At 45.5% G+C, this 20,172-nt stretch overlaps 1 long non-coding RNA gene across 1 annotated transcript in view; it reads left to right on the forward strand.

The window, feature by feature from the left end:
- Window positions 1-1,502: 1,502 nt before the first annotated feature.
- LOC146055997 (uncharacterized) overlaps window positions 1,503-20,172 on the forward strand; it is a 41,710-nt gene continuing 23,040 nt past the window's right edge. Inside the window, exon 1 of the long non-coding RNA XR_014469045.1 lies at window positions 1,503-1,683. This is a non-coding gene — a long non-coding RNA (uncharacterized LOC146055997). The remainder of the gene's footprint in view (window positions 1,684-20,172) is intronic.

Consider the following 20,172-nt stretch of genomic DNA (forward strand, 5'->3'; position numbering starts at 1 on the left):
TTTGGGATTACACACACTTCTTTGTATGCTAAACCGACAGATCGCAATACTATACTTAGACACAACAGCTCGCACCCAGGCAACACGGTGGAGAGTCTCCCATACTCAGTTTTTGAGAGTATGCAGGATCACTGATACCGACTCTGAAACCCATCACCAACTGGACATCATGCAGCAGAAGTTCGAGGACAGAGGCTACCCCAGACAGGGCCTACTTAAAGCCAAGGCCAGGGCTCTGGCGTGTGAGCGCATCACTCTTATCACAGGTGCAACACCTAAAGTCATAAAGCCATGTATTCCATGGGTTAATGACTTTAGCTCTGCCAGCCGAGAAACCACCAGCAGAGTAAAAAACTGGTGGAAAATTGTGCGTTCGGATCCCGAGCTACCGGTGTTCAAAGACACCAAGCTGATGCCGAGCTACAAGCGCGGCCCAAACTTGAAGGACCTATTGGTCAAGACCGAGATTACAAATTTTGACACCCCTTCTAGACAAATCAGACCCACCAGAATGGCTGTTACCGGTGCCTAGGCTGCACAACATGCAGCTTCGTGACAGCTTGCACCGAAGTTGCACATCTCTATACGGGTAATTTTTTTTTAAATCAGATGGCCCCTCACGTGCACGACTAAATTTGTTATCTACATCATTTATTGTCCATGTGGAATACATTACATCGGCAAGACCGATTGTGCCATACGGGCAGCCCTTCATTCTGGCTCAGGGGAGCAACCAGTGACCAGGCATTTCGCCAAGGCCAAAACATAACATGGCAATGATCAAATATAAGATCATAGACCACGTGCCGGTACACATACGGGGTGGCAACCGTTCCAAACAGCTTCTGCAGCTTGAGTCCAAGTGGATTTACAAAATGGACACACTACACCCTAAAGGCCTTAATGACACACTTGGCCTACATCATTTTTTGTAACCATTTTGGTCCACTAACACACAATCATGTCTTCCTTCTTCCTTTTCTCTCCCCCTTGTTAAAGGTACTTGTCATCCCACTGTGTGACACCAGTCCCCCAGCCTTATCGGTGTCCAGGTGACACACCAGGATAACATATAATATACAAGATGCTGGCATTCTGTTGTTGCAATTTCTGGCTTCTGGTGCTATGCGCATACAGTGATGCTGGCTGCATCACCCCACACAGGGCTGTTTTTGCTTATTATAGATACCCAGCAGGGACTCAGATTGCATTTAAACTACTCACGCCATAGGGTTTGCACCTCACCCAGCATATGCACTTTGACTTTTGCCCAGTACGGCTCCAATTCGGGGCCGCACGCAGTTATCTTTTTATACGTATACCCTTTTTAAATGTTCGTTTTTTATTATATATGTCTTCTCATTTTTAGCCACTAGATGTCACTATGTAGTCATAATATGGTCATGTCCACTTGTTTTTTTGCATTTTTTATTCACTTGCATCCTCTGAAGTTTTGTGTATGTATGGATGCCTTTGTTGCTTTATGACTTCTGTAGCACGATACTTGTATTCATGCTAATGTGAGCTGCAATCTCTTTCCCAGCCCACCCACGTCACCGCGGGATGACGACCGTGATGACGCGCGGTCAGCTGGACGCCGCCGAACGTGGTGACGTCACTGCTGTGCGCAGTACTCCGGAAACCGGCCTGTGGATGCTCGTGGGGGACGGCTACAGGGAGGGGGTAAGTTAGCGCCTATTTGTTAACATGTCTTATAAATACCCATGCACTTGCACTTTATTCTGTACTTCACCCTGTCTGCATTTTGTCCTGACGACGGGGGTCCGGCCCCCGAAACGTTGACGCCTGTAAGACCACTTATGGAATAAACACGGCCTTTTGATTTCACCAGCATTTGTGAGTCCTCGAGTGCCCATTCATTTCGTCATAGTATTCTGTGGGCAGTTCATTGTGGCTGCCCTCTGAAAGCTGGCACCGGGGCAAGCTACACATCTCAGCTCACTTCAGTCCAGAGTGACGGCCCTTCCGGATATATATATATATATATATATATATATATATATATATATATATATATAGAACAAAGAGTGGGGTACCCTTTCAATGCGCTAGATAAAGTAGATTGGGCAGCACTCTGTCAGTCCCCCCTGTTAGCAGGGGAAGTGGGGAATAGAAGAAAAAAGATAGAAGACGCGCCACTATTTTATGGAGATCCACCACCAGAAGGATCAAGAAAATATATCGATTGGTCACTGTACAACAGTATTTAATACAATTAATTTAAAAACAAAGTAAAAACATTTTTGCTTGTATGCAGTCAGTTGGTCGAATCGATATAATCAGGAAAAAACTCCCAAGGCGTTTCGTCAAAAAAAATGACTTCCTCAGGGGTAACTTTCTAGGTGGTGGAGAAAGGCCATATTACTAATTTAGTATATACACAATTAAGTAGTTACTTTTTCAATACTGAGAATGTACATACCCTTAGGTAAATGGATAGTGAATGTAAGTTTTCACTCCGGATAGCGGTCTTACTGACAAACTGTACAAAAGTGTGCAAATGGATCCCTTGGAGATCTTAATGCTGGTATCCAGCTGCAACTATAGCATAATAATAGAGTATACAAAGAAAATAAAATACTGTACTCTATTATTATGCTATAGTTGCAGCTGGATAAACCGCCAATGCATCTACCTGGCTACCCCGCTAGTGGGGAGCCAGGGTATACGTATCCCTGCCATGCTTGTGGCTGAAGGAAGTCCGCGAGGCACGCTGCATGCAGCGGCGACCGGATTCTCTGTTACTGTGGTCCCCTTGCAGGCAGGTAGGGCAGGGTGCTACCTGCCTGTCTGACCGCGCTGTACTCTCACAGAACTGAGCCGCGCTGTACTCTCAAAGTACTGAGACGCGCTTTTAGAGCAATCCCACCTGGTTCCCTGCTAACAGGGACCCGGGGGCATACTTACCCCTGTAGCTGCTGTACGCGCCGAGGCTTGCGGTCCGCGAGGCGCGCTGCAAGCAGCGGCGCCGGGGACCCCGGAACGGTGGTTCTGTCAGCCAGGTTCCGGAGGCAAGCTGCAAGCAGCTGCAACCGGTCCCTCAACAGCGCCCTCGTCGCAGGCAGATAGGGACAGGGACTATCTGCCTGTGTAGATCTTAAAAATCCGGAAAAATAAAGAAAAAATTAGAAAAGCCCAAGAGTGAGCTAACAATGCGCCCAGCTCCCGCAGGGCACATGCTAAGACTGCCTAGGAGAGGAAGTAGAAGGGGAGGAGTTAGTCACTGATAATTTATTCTAAAGTGCCCTGTGGTCGCCCTTCTATTCCCCACTGTAACTCTCCAGTGTCACCTAGTGGAGGAAAGAGAAATAATGATGCAGCTGATAAACCTCCCATTCTCGGGTTACATACATGAGGATAAGATTGAATTAAGCACAAAGATGATAACAAGAGCCGGATGCCCCCCGACAGTCACTATACCGACATTGGAATCCCGACTGCTAAATGCCCGATGAGCCACCGAACCTGCACGGGGCTTCTTTGCGCTCGCTCCCTTGTCAGAGTACCGGTAGTCAGTAAATGTTAGGTAAAACCACAATTAGAAGCCAAATTACAGTATAAGTTGGCTGGGGGCGGGGTCTAATGTTGAGTCTGTTCCGCCACACCCCCTGAAAGCGGCCTGCGGTTGCTTCTCCCAGAGAGGATATTGACAAAGAACCAAGCAATCATCTCCCGGCATTATGCTAGCGCAGCTGTAAAACAACAGAAACTGCTCTAAATGCTTCTTAATCTTCTTCTTTTATCTCTGTCCAAGACGATGGATCCCTAGATCATGCACATGACATTCTAGGGCAGTGGTTCCCAACCGTGGTCCTCAAGTACCCCCAACAGTGCACGTTTTCCAGGTCACCCAGCAGGTGCACTCATTATTCAGACACATTTTAAAAGATCCACAGGTGGAGCTAATTATATCACTTGTGATTCTGTGTGGAGACCTGGAAAATGTGCACTGTTGGGGGTACTTGAGGACCAGGGTTGGGAACCACTGTTCTAGGGCAGTCATGTCCAACCTGCGGCCCTCCGGCTGTTGCGAAACTACAAGTCCCATCATGCCTTGCCATAGTTTTGCTATTAGCGAGTGCTAAAACTATGGCAAGGCATGCTGGGATGTGTAGTTTCACAGGAGCTAGAAGGCCGCAGGTTGTACATGCCTGCTCTAGAGCGTAAGCCAGTTTTGGCAGTCACATACAGTAGGTGGGGTCTAATGAACGATACGACCATATTGCTAACACTATCAGTTCTTATACTACTACTCCCAGCATCCGCCGCCATACACTACTTTCCTATATACAGTTTCCAAGAGTGTTTGTGCCACAATAAATATAACAAAAGGCATTGTAACCCCTCCGCATCATTTCAGCCGAGTCGGGTGCGGTCCCAAAGGGCCACCCGGGGGGGGGCGCGGTGCAGTGTCCGCAGGTTGGGGGGGGGGGGGGTCACAGGCAGCCTGCACTGCTGTCTGCTATACCCTGCAGACAGCAGTAGCAGAGGAGGTGAATGGATGCCTGTGAGCGGCATCCATTCACCTCCCGGACAAGGGGTGGACGGGGGCTAGCGGCAGCCCAGCAGATTACCTTAGTGCTGGGCTTGCCCCCAGCGCTGGCGGCGGCGGCGATCGGAGATGACATAATCTCCAAGCGGCAGGGGGGATGCGACAGTGGTGTAAAAGGGTGCAAACGCAGGGTCACACCCGGCTTGAAGCAGGGATCAAAAACCCAGATGCGACCTGGCGTTTTTGGTATAAAAGGGGTACTATTAACAAGTCTATGAATCTGATGTAGATCACTTTTCTTTGTGGTTACAACATACTTCCCTCCAATTGAAAACTACAGTCAGGAAAATTACAGTAGGATGCGCCAAGCGCCTTTGTAAGGGGCGTGTCACACAGTGCCCAAAGGGCGTGTCTAACTCCACATGGAGCAGTACGGATGGTGTAATGGTTAGCATTACTGCCTCACAGCACTGAGGTAATGGGTTCGATTCCCACCATGGCTCTGTGTGGAGTTTGTATATTCTCCCCATACTTGCGTGGGTTTCCTCCTGGTACTCCAGTTTCCTCCCACAATCCAAAAATATACTGGTAGGTTAATTGGCTTCCAACAAAATTAACCCTGGAATGTGTGTGTGTGTGGTAGGGATTAGATTGTAAGCTCCACTGGGGCAGGGACTGATGTGAATGTTCAAGTATTCTCTGTAAAGCGCTGTGAAATATGTGTGTGCTATATAAGAAACTGTTAATAAATAAATAAACCTATGGGCGTGTCTATGCCTAAATGCTTCTTGTGAGATATTTCTATAGAACATTAAGTCTATAGAATTTTTGAAAGTTTTTTTTTTTTTTTAAAGAATGATTTTTATTTCAAAGCATCATATAGATAGAACCATACATTGCCTGAATAAAAGTATGCAGACTTCCAGCAACAGTACAGAAAACTAAATGTAGAGGGTGATTCAGACCTGCTTGATTGGCTGCAAGTAACTTTTTCGGTACATCTTTCTAGTATGGCGTAGGACAGTGGTTCCCAAACTTTTTTTAAATCCCAACACCCAAGAGCAGTGGTTCTCAACCTCGGTCATCAGGACTCCCCAACAGTGTACATTTTCCAGGCCTCCATGCAGGATCACAGGTGAAATACTTTGCTCCACCTGTGATCTTTTAAAATGTGTCAGTGAATAATGAGTGCACCTGCCGGGTGACCTGGAAAACGCAGACTGTTGGGGGTCCTGAGGACCGAGGTTGGGACCCACAGACCTAGAGAGAGTATCAGAATTTTTTTCACAGCAGCACTAGGCTAAAAGTTTCTTTATTGAAAAATGCCAAAAAAATATATATTTAGTTGATTGTTTATATCGTACTTAAAAGTAATTATGTGGTGAGGCAAGTGATTCACTTCTGTTATCACATATTTTACGATTGGCAGCCACCAGCACTGATTTTGCCTATTATTTTGACCATAATTATAATTACATGACCAGATTAATGTTTTATTCTCAAGACACTGTTATAAATACTCGCAGAGGTTTTTTTTCAATGCCACAAATCCTTTTCCAGGATGAGCTGAATTAAAACAGTAATAAAACCCACAATAAATATGACTGTTTGTTTTAGAGCAGTATTGGAGTTTAGGGGATTTACTAGTATCAGGGTAGAACAGAAAGCAGTTTATTAACCCCTGGGGTCAGTGTGATACTGACAGGTGTCACAACTGAAGATGTTCTGTAACAAGAGACTGTTTAGAATTGGTAACGGTGAGCTGCGGTTATACAGTAGTGAAGAGTTTTCTCCTTCATCCACTAGGTGGCACTGGAGTTACAGTGGGGAATAGAGGGCGACCACTAGGAGCATGGGCACTTTAAGAAATTTACAAGTGTGGCTGACTCCTCCCCTCTACTTCCCCATCCCAGGCAGTCTTAGAATGTGCCCGGGGAGCTGGGTGCAACAGTTTTGTCCTCTTAGGGCAAATAGAAATTTTTATTTCATTTATGTTTGTTTTTACACCTTTTAACATTGAGGACAGACAGGCAGCTTCTGCCGACTGCCTGTCTGCGTCGCGGGAGCTGCCGGGGGGACCCCAGCGCCACTGCTCGCGGTCTGCGCGGGGGTCCCCGGCTCCTGGGACCGCCGTCCCAGAGTGACTGGACGCCGCTGCATGCGGCCGCGCCTCAGTCCGCACAGCCTCACCGCCGCCGGCCAGCAGGCAGGGTATGTATATCCCGGCTCCCCGCTAGCAGGGGAGTCCGGGCAATGGGCGGTGTAAACAGCGCGTCTTTTTCCTGAAAAGCGCGCCATAGAAGCTGCCGGGGGGACCCCATCGCCACTGCTTGCGGTTTGCGCCAGGGTCCCCGGCTCCTGAGACCTCTGTCCCAGAGTGATGCAGCTTGCGTCACGATCCCTACTCGGAGCTAACCGGGTGGGGAGCGTACAGCGGGGTTTGCTCCCAGTGACCAGGTGCTTCCCCAGCTAAAACGCAGATTGGGCGGCCATTTTAATATGCTTGGCCCCCATGCATGCTGCTGGAGGCTCCTGACTGCTGCTGCTAGGGAGTCCTGTGCTCCAGCATGTCCTAGTCTCCCAGTAACTGCATCTATGGCTGCAGCTGCTCCCCCAAGTTCTGGGATATCAGACAGTGGGGTTTAGAGCATGGTAGGACAGTATTGGGCTGTATGTAAATTAGGTCATAGCACCCCTGTGTTATATACCATGGTGTTGTTTATGGCCTGTGGCAGCTCATCTCCTTATACTGTCTCTCCTGTCCAGTGATTCTATCTCTGGTTACCTATACCTACTCTCTCTCTCTCTCTCTCTCTCTGTGTGTGTGTAGTGTATACGTATATACTGTATATTGGCAGGTGAAATCTCCAGAGCTCTGCAGAGAGTAACCTGCATGAAAGGTACAACTCAGTTTACACTAGGGATGGGACATCGAAAGAAAACATTGGTCAAATGATGTTTTTCAACATTGGTTGCAAAACATCATTTAGACCTAAACATTGGTACTGTGAACCCGATGTTAACCGATGTTAACCGATGTTTCGATATTTTTTAAAATAAACTGGTTACCAAAGCATATAATACACTAATAAGCTTCTGAAATGATAAATAATCCCTCTATTAAGTTTATCTTAGTGGGTTCTCCATGATACTCTCTGACTCTCCGTAACAAGTTATAAAAAAACATGACTATGCTGGCATTTGTAATAGCAAGCTATTGCTAATTCATAAAAAAAAAAAAAAAAATACTTTAATTTAAATACATTTATCACGATTTTTTTAATATGGAAAAACTTTGGGCCTAATTCAGAGGTGGATGCAGTTGCACTCTCAAATCCACCGCTTAAGTATAAAAGATGCAACATTGCCAACATCAAACATCTGAGCAACCCGATTGTTGCTTAGAATAACCATCAGAACAAAGACGCTGGAGCCAGTGCAACTGCAAATTAATGTTTGAAACACGTCTGCATTTGACAAACCAGCCCCCATCCCCTCCCTCAAATAGAAACTACTGTACCTGTCACTCAGTATCTGCAGCCGCTGTTATTAATAAATCACTGCACAGAAATAAACTGTGCAAATGTCTGCATCCACAACTGAATCAGGCCCTTTGTAAGTTGCTGTGATATGCTTGCTGCATAATAATAAATCAATTGATAGATTGTAAGCTTGCTAGCAGGGCCCTCATACCTTTGACTGACTGTAAATACCCAGTTTGTTGTATCACTGTCTCCTATTGTAAAGAGCAAGTGAATATGCTGCGCTATATAAGAAACTATTAATAAATAAATAAATATGAAGGGAGTTCACCACAATGTCACTACTAGTGACTTTCGTATTATACTGTTCATTCTAGCACCCGCTATCTTTGAAAACCCATGCAGTTCCTCTTCCCTGCCTGGAGTGTCGCTGTCTGCTGTAGTGCTTCTAGCACAGTGTGGTCTGTATATCAACACTGATATGCAAACCAGACCTGTACGACAGTGACTCACTAACAGCACCAGTTGCAGTGAGGCAGGGGTGGGGCTGTCCTGTGTGCTGCTGAATGGCTGACCAGACTGTCTTTCACTGTCAGCTTCCACCCACAGCAGCAGCAGCACACAGCCACACACACATATGAAAGCCCAGCCAGCAGTGATACTGTCATGTTTGTTAATGTTTTTTTTTTGTATCAGTCTCTTAAGTTTTTATTGAATATAAATCAAGGAGAGAGTGAGCTGGCTGCAAAGCATTGAAAGCAGGACACATTGACACACAAAAGAAAAAACATTGGAAGATTGAGAAAAACATCGGGGGAGAAATCTAGCGATGTAGATGAAACATTGGATCCTCAACATTGCAGGGTTAAACATCGAACATTGGAACCATAAATCCGATGTTACCGATGAAACATCATATGATTACCCATCCCTAGTTTACACTGTTATCTGAGAACACTGTGATAGACAGCATCTAACCCTGGGTTATCATCCCATAGGGATAGCCCTGTCTGGCCTCCTCAGATCACTGAGGTGATGTCCCCTTTGTCCTCAGAGGCCACAAGGGGAGATTTTTATGTAGCCTCTGCTTGCAAGCCTTACAAGTGTCTCTTTGCCTTGTACCCCTCATTTCTTACAGAAAGAGATGGTGTCCCTAGCATTATTACAGAGTCAGAGTGGACATGCAGATTTGGGGGAAGAGTTTGCAGACAGCAGGGTCATACAGAGGACAAGGGCAGCTTCAGCTCTTGCAGTTTTGTTACATTGTAAGATACAGTGCACACTGCACAGACTCTTGCAGTGCTGTCAGTACACATGCTATGCTGCCATTACAGGTGACACAGAGGTCACTGCCTTACTCTGAGGCCAGGCTACAGTGTACAGATACAGTGTACACATACTGAGGGCAGCAGCAGCCACATCTCTTGCTGGGCTGTCAGTACACATGCTCGGCTGCCATTACAGGTGACACAGAGGCCACTGCCTTCCTCTGAGGCCAGGCTACAGTGTACAGATACAGTGTACACATACCAAGGGCAGCAGCAGCCACAGCTCTTGCTGTGCTGTTAGTGTCCACAGCTCTTGCTCTGCTGTTAGTGTTGTACCACATGTTATGCTGAGATTACAAGTGACACATAGGTCACTGCCTTACTCTGAGGACAGGCTACAGTGTACACATACAGAGGAAAGCCTACAGCTCTTGCTGTGCTGTTACTGTGTTGTGTCACATGCTATGCTGAGGTTACATGTGACACAGGTCTCTGCCTCACTCGGAGGCCAAGTTGGGTACACCAAAGTACAAGGCTTGTATCTGTACTGGGTACACATACAGAGCTAGTACCTGTGTGAGAGTACTGTTTGGTACAAAGCACATAGCCAAACGACTGGGTGTCTGGACTATTTAAAAAAATTACAGACATTTTAAGAATCAGGATGGTTTAAGCAAAATCGTTCTTTTTGTGTGAGCATCACCCAGGCTACCATTGTTTATTACCTTTTCCCTGCAATTGGCAGGGCACAAGAATAAAAACAACCAATTTGTACACTCCGATGTTGGTACTTTAACCAGGAATAATGTTCTGTTTAAGGAGAGCTCGTAGCTTTCTGGGTGGATACAGCTGTCAAAATAAAAAATAAAAAAAAAATTGGTTGGTGAAATTCTCTGCTAAATTACATTAGCAAGCCTTATATAATGATTCCAATTGCCAATGAAAATGGCCGTGTCTGTTTCAGCGACATGCTGGGATGTGTAGTTTCACAGGAGCTAGAAGGCCGCAGGTTGTACATGCCTGCTCTAGAGCGTAAGCCAGTTTTGGCAGTCACATACAGTAGGTGGGGTCTAATGAACGATACGACCATATTGCTAACACTATCAGTTCTTATACTACTACTCCCAGCATCCGCCGCCATACACTACTTTCCTATATACAGTTTCCCAGAGTGTTTGTGCCACAATAAATATAACAAAAGGCATTGTAACCCCTCCGCATCATTTCAGCCGAGTCGGGTGCGGTCCGAAAGGGCCACCCCGGGGGGGCGCGGTGCAGTGTCCGCAGGTTGGACGGGGAAGGGGGGCACAGGCAGCCTGCACTGCTGTCTGCTATACCCTGCAGACAGCAGTAGCAGAGGAGGTGAATGGATGCCTGTGAGCGGCATCCATTCACCTCCCGGACAAGGGGTGGACGGGGGCTGGGGGCAGCCCAGCAGATTACCTTAGTGCTGGGCTTGCCCCCAGCGCAGCATTCCGGGTCCTGGCGGCGGCGATCGGAGATGACATAATCTCCAAGCGGATGTGGAAAAAAGGAATAAATTCCTTTTAGTAGAATTGCGCTACAAGGTATAGAGCAGCTTGATATGTAAGGGCAGTAGAAAAATAGTAGGTTTTTTATACAAGCGCTGGAAGGGTAAGGGAGGGTGGGTACCGTAGTTGGAGTACAAAAACAGATATACTGATAGGAGCAGTAAGATGAGTAAGTAGAATAAAGGTAAAATAAATAAAACCAGAAGAAAAAAATAAATAAAAATAAATGAAAATAAAAATAAAAATAAATATAAAAATAAAAATAAAAGTAAAAATAATAACCAAATAATTAAAACCAAAATCAAAGTAAATAAAAATAAAAAAAATAAATAAATACAAAATAACAATAAAATAAAAATAAAAATAAAATATAACTAAAAATAAAAATAAAAATATGCGACCAATTAAATGTTTACACTCCTTTTTGGAGTTGGTAGAAGCAGTCCAGTAATAGGAGAGAGTAGTGGAGCGTGAGACTAGCTTACCCTGCACTAAGATATGTACTGCCAAGGATGTCCTTGACAAAGCACTGATGTGTGAAACGCGTTGGATGAACCAGGAAGCCCCCCAGACGGAGAAGGAGACATAGAGCTAGCCGCCCGCCAGTGCCGCTACAAGCGCAAGGTAAAAGCCGGCAGGTGACGTCACTTGTAGAAAAAACTCCGGAACTCCGGCAGAACTGTACTTAGCCTGCGTCTTGCGGCAGTACATATCTTAGTGCAGGGTAAGCTAGTCTCACGCTCCACTACTCTCTCCTATTACTGGACTGCTTCTACCAACTCCAAAAAGGAGTGTAAACATTTAATTGGTCGCATATTTTTATTTTTATTTTTAGTTATAATTTATTTTTATTTTTATTTTATTTTATTGTTATTTTGTATTTATTTATTTTTTTTATTTTTATTTACTTTGATTTTGGTTTTAATTATTTGGTTATTATTTTTACTTTTATTTTTATTTTTATATTTATTTTTATTTTTATTTTCATTTATTTTTTTTATTTTTTTTTCTTCTGGTTTTATTTATTTTACCTTTATTCAACTTACTCATCTTACTGCTCCTATCAGTATATCTGTTTTTGTACTCCAACTACGGTACCCACCCTCCCTTACCCTTCCAGCGCTTGTATAAAAAACCTACTATAATCTCCAAGCGGCAGGGGGGATGCGACAGTGGTGTAAAACGGTGCAAACGCAGGGTCACACCCGGCTTGAAGCAGGGATCAAAAACCCGGATGCGACCTGGCGTTTTTGGTATAAAAGGGGTACTATTAACTAGTCTATGAATCTGATGTAGATCACTTTTCTTTGTGGTTACAACATACTTCCCTCCAATTGAAAACTACAGTCAGGAAAATTACAGTAGGATGCGCCAAGCGCCTTTGTAAGGGGCGTGTCACACAGTGCCCAAAGGGCGTGTCTAACTCCACATGGAGCAGTACGGATGGTGTAATGGTTAGCATTACTGCCTCACAGCACTGAGGTAATGGGTTCGATTCCCACCATGGCTCTAACTGTGTGGAGTTTGTATATTCTCCCCATACTTGCGTGGGTTTCCTCCTGGTACTCCAGTTTCCTCCCACAATCCAAAAATATACTGGTAGGTTAATTGGCTTCCAACAAAATTAACCCTGGAATGTGTGTGTGTGTGGTAGGGATTAGATTGTAAGCTCCACTGGGGCAGGGACTGATGTGAATGTTCAAGTATTCTCTGTAAAGCGCTGTGAAATATGTGTGCGCTATATAAGAAACTGTTAATAAATAAATAAACCTATGGGCGTGTCTATGCCTAAATGCTTCTTGTGAGATATTTCTATAGAACATTAAGTCTATAGAATTTTTGAAAGGTTTTTTTTTTTGAAAGAATGATTTTTATTTCAAAGCATCATATAGATAGAACCATACATTGCCTGAATAAAAGTATGCAGACTTCCAGCAACAGTACAGAAAACTAAATGTAGAGGGTGATTCAGACCTGCTTGATTGGCTGCAAGTAACTTTTTCGGTACATCTTTCTAGTATGGCGTAGGACAGTGGTTCCCAAACTTTTTTTAAATCCCAACACCCAAGAGCAGTGGTTCTCAACCTCGGTCATCAGGACTCCCCAACAGTGTACATTTTCCAGGCCTCCATGCAGGATCACAGGTGAAATACTTTGCTCCACCTGTGATCTTTTAAAATGTGTCAGTGAATAATGAGTGCACCTGCCGGGTGACCTGGAAAACGCAGACTGTTGGAGGGTCCTGAGGACCGAGGTTGGGACCCACAGACCTAGAGAGAGTATCAGAATTTTTTTCACAGCAGCACTAGGCTAAAAGTTTCTTTATTGAAAAATGCCAAAAAAATATATATTTAGTTGATTGTTTATATCGTACTTAAAAGTAATTATGTGGTGAGGCAAGTGATTCACTTCTGTTATCACATATTTTACGATTGGCAGCCACCAGCACTGATTTTGCCTATTATTTTGACCATATTTATAATTACATGACCAGATTAATGTTTTATTCTCAAGACACTGTTATAAATACTCGCAGAGGTTTTCTCAATGCCACAAATCCTTTTCCAGGATGAGCTGAATTAAAACAGTAATAAAACCCACAATAAATATGACTGTTTGTTTTAGAGCAGTATTGGAGTTTAGGGGATTTACTAGTATCAGGGTAGAACAGAAAGCAGTTTATTAACCCCTGGGGTCAGTGTGATACTGACAGGTGTCACAACTGAAGATGTACTGTAACAAGAGACTGTTTAGAATTGGTAACGGTGAGCTGCGGTTATACAGTAGTGAAGAGTTTTCATAAAAGTGTAGAAAGAGGTGTTTATATAAAGAACATGCATGGGTAGAAATATTTGTGAACTGAACGTAGCAGCTGCCGGGTGAGTTGGCGGGGTACCACAGGCGATTCCCCACCCTAGCAGATGGGGGCCTTAAGAGCTGCAGAGTTATTCAAGTTGGGTCAAAATCTTCTTGTTGCGAACCACGGTGAAGGCAGATACATCTGACCATATCACCCTCCTTCTGTCATCCGTAGGACACAGAAATTAGTGTTCCTGCCCTTTTTGTGTCTGGGACTTTGCGCCCTTCCGCTGCCCCCCTGGTGCGCTGACACCCCGTTGCAAACTTTCTCATCCGCCCCCCCTGCATGCACTGAAACGCTGATGAGCTCTCTGCTGAAAGCTGTGTGTCTGTTGTTACAGATGTAGCCCGCCACCGTCCCCCATGCTGTTACCACTGCTGAAGTCCTGAGAAGTGAGCGGCATGGCAGCTCTTTAAAGTGACAAATCCCCCCCCCCCCCCCCGCCACAACGCTAAGCTGCTCTCTGCTAGCAGTGGCTGTCAGCTCTTCCTGCCGGCTAAGCCTCTCTCTCTCTCTCGCCTCACCCTCTCTCTCTCTCTCTCTCTCGCCTCAGAAGGCACCTTTTGAACCATTAAGGTCGGCGGACCTTAAGTTTCTCACATGGAAGCTGGTATTCTTGTTGGCAGTGGCATCAGCGAAGAGGGTGTCAGAGTTACTGTAGGAGCATTGTCATGCAAGTCTCCTTTCTTGATATTTCATGAGGATAGGGCAGTTCTTCGGACGGTACCTCAGTTTTTACCAAAAGTAGTCTCTGCTTTCCATCTAAACCAGGAGATAGTTCTACCTGTGTTTCAACCCCCAGAGGGTTCTAGAAAAAGGGACAAATTGAGGAATTTGGATGTGCGTGCATTACGCATTTATGTGGACAGAGTTAAGAGTGTCAGAAAGACTGACACCTTGTTAGTGTTGTATGACATACACAAGATTGGTTGGCCGGCATCTAAGCAGACCATTGCTAGGTGGTTGCGCTCTGTGATAGCTTTTGCATACACTAAAGTTGGAAGGCCTGTTCCGGCAAGGATAAATGCGCATACCACCAGGTCAGTTGCCACCTCTTGGGCGGTTTGACATGGGGCAACAGCTGAGCAGGTTTGCAGGGCTGCCACTTGGTCATCTGTTCATACCTTTGCCAAATTCTATAGGTTCCATGAGTTCGCGTCGGAGGACGCATCATTCGGGCGAGCAGTGATGAGAGCTGCAGACCTGAGCGTACCCACACAAAGGACCGGCTCTGGAACGTCCCAGTGTTGAGCTGTGTCACCAGGACCATTGAAAGAGAAAAAGGGATTTTTGTAAGAACTTACCGTTCAAATCCCTTTCTCTGATATGGTCCTGGTGACACAGCGATCCCTCCCTTACGCCCAGTAAGTATGCCAGTGTTCATGATGTTCATGTTTAATTGGTTAAAGTAACAGTTATTGTTAAAAAATGTGCATATAATATGTGCAGGCGTTTGTACTGAGTTAATGTATTCCAGTGGCTTTGAAAGATTGAACTGAAGAGTCCGGGATGCAGTAGGGGAGGAGCCTACCCTCTAAAAGATTTAGGATAGGTGCCTGGCTCCTTCGGACCCTCCTACATCCCAGTGTTGAGCTGTGTCACCAGGACCATATCAGAGAAAGGGATTCGAACGGTAAGTTCTTACAAAAATCCCTTTTTTGTGTATTTCAAAAATGTAAAGAAATAAAAAAAGTTTGGACATTTTCCGAGCAACAATCTGGTTGGAACAAATATTTTAACGACATTTTGGGTGTCACGAACGGTGAAACGGTGTCAAGGCATGCATTATATGTAATAGTAGAGTGCAAGACTAATAAAAAGACTAATAAAGAGATTACATCTCCATATGTGCCAAAGTGGTTTGTGCAAAAGGCTAGTGAACAGCTAACGAACCCAATACACCAATCATGTCCAAACTATGGCCCGCCAGCTGTTGTGAAACTGCAAGTCCCATCATGCCTTGCCACAGTTCTGCTATTAGGGAATACTAAAACTATGGCAAGGCATGCTGGGATGTGTAGTTTCAAAACAGCTAAAGGTCGCTCAGTGACAAACGAGCTTTAAAATCAAAGTCAATTGTTTGGTGACCCGACTCCCAGGCTGCACGTCACCTGGATTTCTCCTCGCACCCTTCGCGCACAGTAGGGCAATAAGCTGCATCTAGTTTATTTAGGGCGCAAAAATGCAGCCAACAAGACCAGGGCAAGGGCTGCGAACAATTCATTAGCTCCCACTACATTAGGCAAGAGCTACGGGTGCACAAAACAATTGAATCACCATTATATGTTGTTTAGCACCTTACATAAATTATATATATATTTTTTATTATTATTCTTTTAATATGCAGTACAGTAAGACCAGCAACCCTTACCACCAGCATAGCTCTGCCCCAACACTCATGAAGCACCGCCTACATGTTTTGATTGGCCCACAATCCAATCAGTCAAAGAAAATGGATCACCATCAATAGGTAAAAACATTGATGGTCATCCATTGCACAATAGTGTGTATGCACTATTGTCATCAATTGCAAAGACGTCCATCCCTAAAGCTGTGCACACACAGTGCAAGTGAGCCTCTGTGCTAAGTTTGCAGTTAAGCACAGATGGCTCAGCATTGTGTGCTGAACAATCTGTCACGGCCAGTGTTCTCTGGTGTGAGAACACTGGCGATGACTAGATTTATAACTGGATGCAGTGTAAATCTAGTCAGGCAACAGCGACGCGCGGGACCGCGCAATCGTCATCACCAGAGGGTATACACATGGAGTGATCCTTTTTTCATTTCTAAGCGATCTAGTCAGATCACTTAGAAATAAGCCTCATATTCCCCTGGGCGGGATGTATTAATGTAAATCGCCAGCCGCCGCGATGCTACCGCATATGTACTAACATATGCGGCTAGCATCGGGTTGCGGTGACGGAGACCCCCGCGATACCTGTAATGTGGTGTGCGGGGGTCTCCGTCACATCCTGGCTGTGACACCTGCTGAGGGAGGAGTAGATCGATGGAGGATGGGTCGCAAGGACGGCGGGCGGCGATAGAAGCCCATAGGCATCTATAGGGTATCGCCACCCAGAGGTGGAGATACCCTGCCAGGCGGAGATGGGGCGGACGGATAATGGTACATAGGAAAATGCGGTAAAACCCCCGTTTTATCACATTTTCCCTTTAGTACATCCCGCCCCCTGTGTGTATGCCCCATTAGGATGGTAGATAATACAGTATACACTTTAGACTACAGTATAACTAATGTGACAATAATCCCTGTATAACCATCCAGCAAGCAATCCCGGCGGGTGACATGTACTTGGTGTCACCTGAACGCAGCAGTGATCCCAGCCTATATACAGTATGCCCAGTTATCCCACATCTGCACTAATGGCTATGTGCAGTTTGCTAGCCTGTACGGTTTGGCTCACCTGTATCTCACCACATTGGCATGCCGGGCACATATTTACCATTACACTCACATGTGTTTATTATCATAGAACATAGCAAAGCGCGCATAGCTACTGCAGCAGAGAGAGAACATATGGTATACACACAGAGGCTTCCCATAGATTATAATCTGGTCTATATACACCTGTGTCACACTTTGGGAAAGCAGATAGATAATATATAGTGTATAATAATGCAGACAGCACTGGGGCTGAGATATTACAACCTGAGCCATAGAGTAGCGCTGCTGAGGATACACTGGTATGCCCATACACATAGATATCCCCAGGAGCACCATGCAGCAGCCCTGTGGGAGTCACATACATGACCAACATACAGACTGAGCTCCAGTCCTCACCCACAGGTTGCTCAATGCTCAGGGGGTGTTCTGCACATGTGCACTTACCAGCCGCTTCTTCTACGCAGGGGCATGGCGTCCCAGTCAGTGACTGCCTCCATCAGAACAGCCGGCAGAGTGCTCATGTAGGGGGAGCAGCAGTGATGACGATGCATTATGTGCCAGGTGTAGTTCCAGCAGCTGCCAATAGGTGGCGATGGTGCGGCACAGCGTGAATGACGTCACTGCATTGTAGCTACGAGATACACGAACAGTCCGTGTATGAGTGGCTGGTACAGTGGCGTGTACCGTTAGTTCAGCGTCTGGGACAGCCACTCAGGCTGAGCCACCACGGGTTCGAATCCTCCTCCAGTGTCTGCTGTTTCAGGGGCGTGGGGTGTAGCGCCTTCGGATCCGGGAGCAGCCTGAGTTTTTGACTCATCCACTGATACCACAATATTTTCTGCTCAAACTACATAATATTAATAATTAGCCACCATATATAACCAGGAGGAATAACTTTAAGTGGGGGCAGGACGGAGTCTGTGTACAGACCAATTGTTCTAAATATACAGTTTATTCATTGGCACAAAACGGCAAAATAGGTTAAAATTAAAAAGTGCATTAAGAAAAAAGTGAATAGAAATTGGAGCTGTGTGTCCGTGTCGCTGTACACTTATACAGTGCCCGTGTCAGCAGATTTCCACATACACAATTTTCTTTAATAACTCATGTCGACCTATTCCTGTGTTGACCTTTTTCATGCAGCCTTTTGGATTGTGTCGACCGTTTTCAGCATCAATTTAAACCAGGTCGATGTTTTTCATATGTAGACCTTTTCACTGCCGACCAAAAGATCTAATTACTGTCGACTTAATGACCCTCACCCCTGGTCACAGCGTCTATAAACTGTTATGTAGGACAGGAGACAAGTTCCGAAAACTAAAATATCATAAATTCCCAAACGTTGGGCAAAAGAAGCAGCCTCTGTGTTTTCCTTCACATGTAGTCATACAGGTAGAGTCGGACAACAGGAATAATAGGCGCTACATGATAATGTATTTATAGCATTCCTTACCAACTGTCCTGATTACAGTGGTATGGTCCCGCTATTTGGAGCCTGCCCTGATGTCCCTTGAGGGGAGGTGATCATGGCTGCTCTGCTTTGTGGAGCAGCCGGTGATTGCTGGATAGGTGCCGTGCGCAGCAAGGAGAGACGGGGCTGGGTACGCTGGCAAAGAGGATGGAAAACCCGGGGCCTCGATGCCCGGTCCCGCCCCCGTTGCACATAGCCCCGCCCCTTTCCAGGGCCAGCTGCATGCAGGTCCCACTGATCTATTGGTAAAAGTTGGAAGGCATGTTCGATGTTCTGTGTATACAATACATTCCTTTTTCTTTTTTAATAGTAGGATCGGCAGCAATTAGCTGTATGCTCTGGCCTTTGTCTGCGGATCTTCGCCTCCAGTGAAGTGTATGGCCTTTGTCAAACATACATAAAAAAAAATAAAAAAATGATACCCGATCTATTGTCTGCGGGCAGACGTGATTCTAGTCTGGCTCTAAACACAGATATTTCTCCATTCCCTGGAGAGAAATTGGCCTCACACCCCTTGCTGAAACAGGTAAGGATCATATGGTCGACCTAAAGATTGTCGACAGTCATTAGGTCAACATACTGCAAGGTATGGGTCAAGGTCAACAGGTCATTTGGTCCAAAAAAGCATTAGGTCAAAATGGTCTAGCTCAACATGGGGTTTTGTACTTTTTTTTTACCCGAATGCCGACACAGTCAACATGGACACAGGATTAAGTGCACCGCATCCCCTCGCATGTCTGGCTGTGCTTGGCACTCTATGTTATTCTCCCACCACACCCTAGTGCAGGCGTTCCCAACCACGGTCCTCAAGGCACACCAACAGTACAGGTTTTAATGATATCCAGGCTTGAGCACAGGTGACTTAATTAGTACCTGTGATTTGGATTAATCCATCTGTGCTGAAGCCTGGATATCACTAAAACCTGCACTGTTGGTGTGCCTTGAGGACCGTGGTTGGGAACGCCTGCCCTAGTGGATGGTAGGGCATGAAATTCCGCCTGTCGGCACATGTCGGCTCAAAAAACCCCCCGAAAATCCAGTGAAAAACCCAGTCGACCTAGACCATGTTGACCTAATGACCTGTCGACCTAGACCCATGTCGACTTTGCAGTATGTCGACCTGATGACTGTCGACCATCTGATATCGCTGATACAGGTTAATAGATAGAGGCTATCAATCCGAACGGCCTGTAATTGGTATAGCTATCTCACCCCTGCATTACTATATTAAGGGGGAAATTTACCAATATGAAAAACCTAGTTTTTCGTATTGGTATTTTCCCTACGACTGCATACGACTGTTTAAGTCGTATGCAAAGTCGTGTTCCGGAGGATCAGTTACAAAGCAGTCATATACGACTGCTTTGTAACCCTCCGATGGTGTAATGATTCGTATTAGCGGCCGTATATACGGCTGCTAATACGAATTATTTCTAGCAGTCTGCACGGATCAGTCAGATCCGTGCAGGCTGCATGGTGTAAAAAAAATAGAAAAAAAAATAAATTAAAAAAAAAAACGGCGTGGGGTCCCCCCCACAGCCGAAACCAGCACCAGGCTGACAGAGCCTGGAGCCGGTAATTAAAAATCAGGGAACCCGACAAATAGGGGTTCCCCGATTTTTAACAACCAGCCCCAGGCTCCT

Source organism: Crinia signifera, unplaced genomic scaffold, assembly GCF_055691185.1.
Source record: "Crinia signifera unplaced genomic scaffold, ASM5569118v1 HAP2_SCAFFOLD_685, whole genome shotgun sequence".
NCBI classification, from domain to species: Eukaryota; Metazoa; Chordata; class Amphibia; order Anura; family Myobatrachidae; genus Crinia; species Crinia signifera.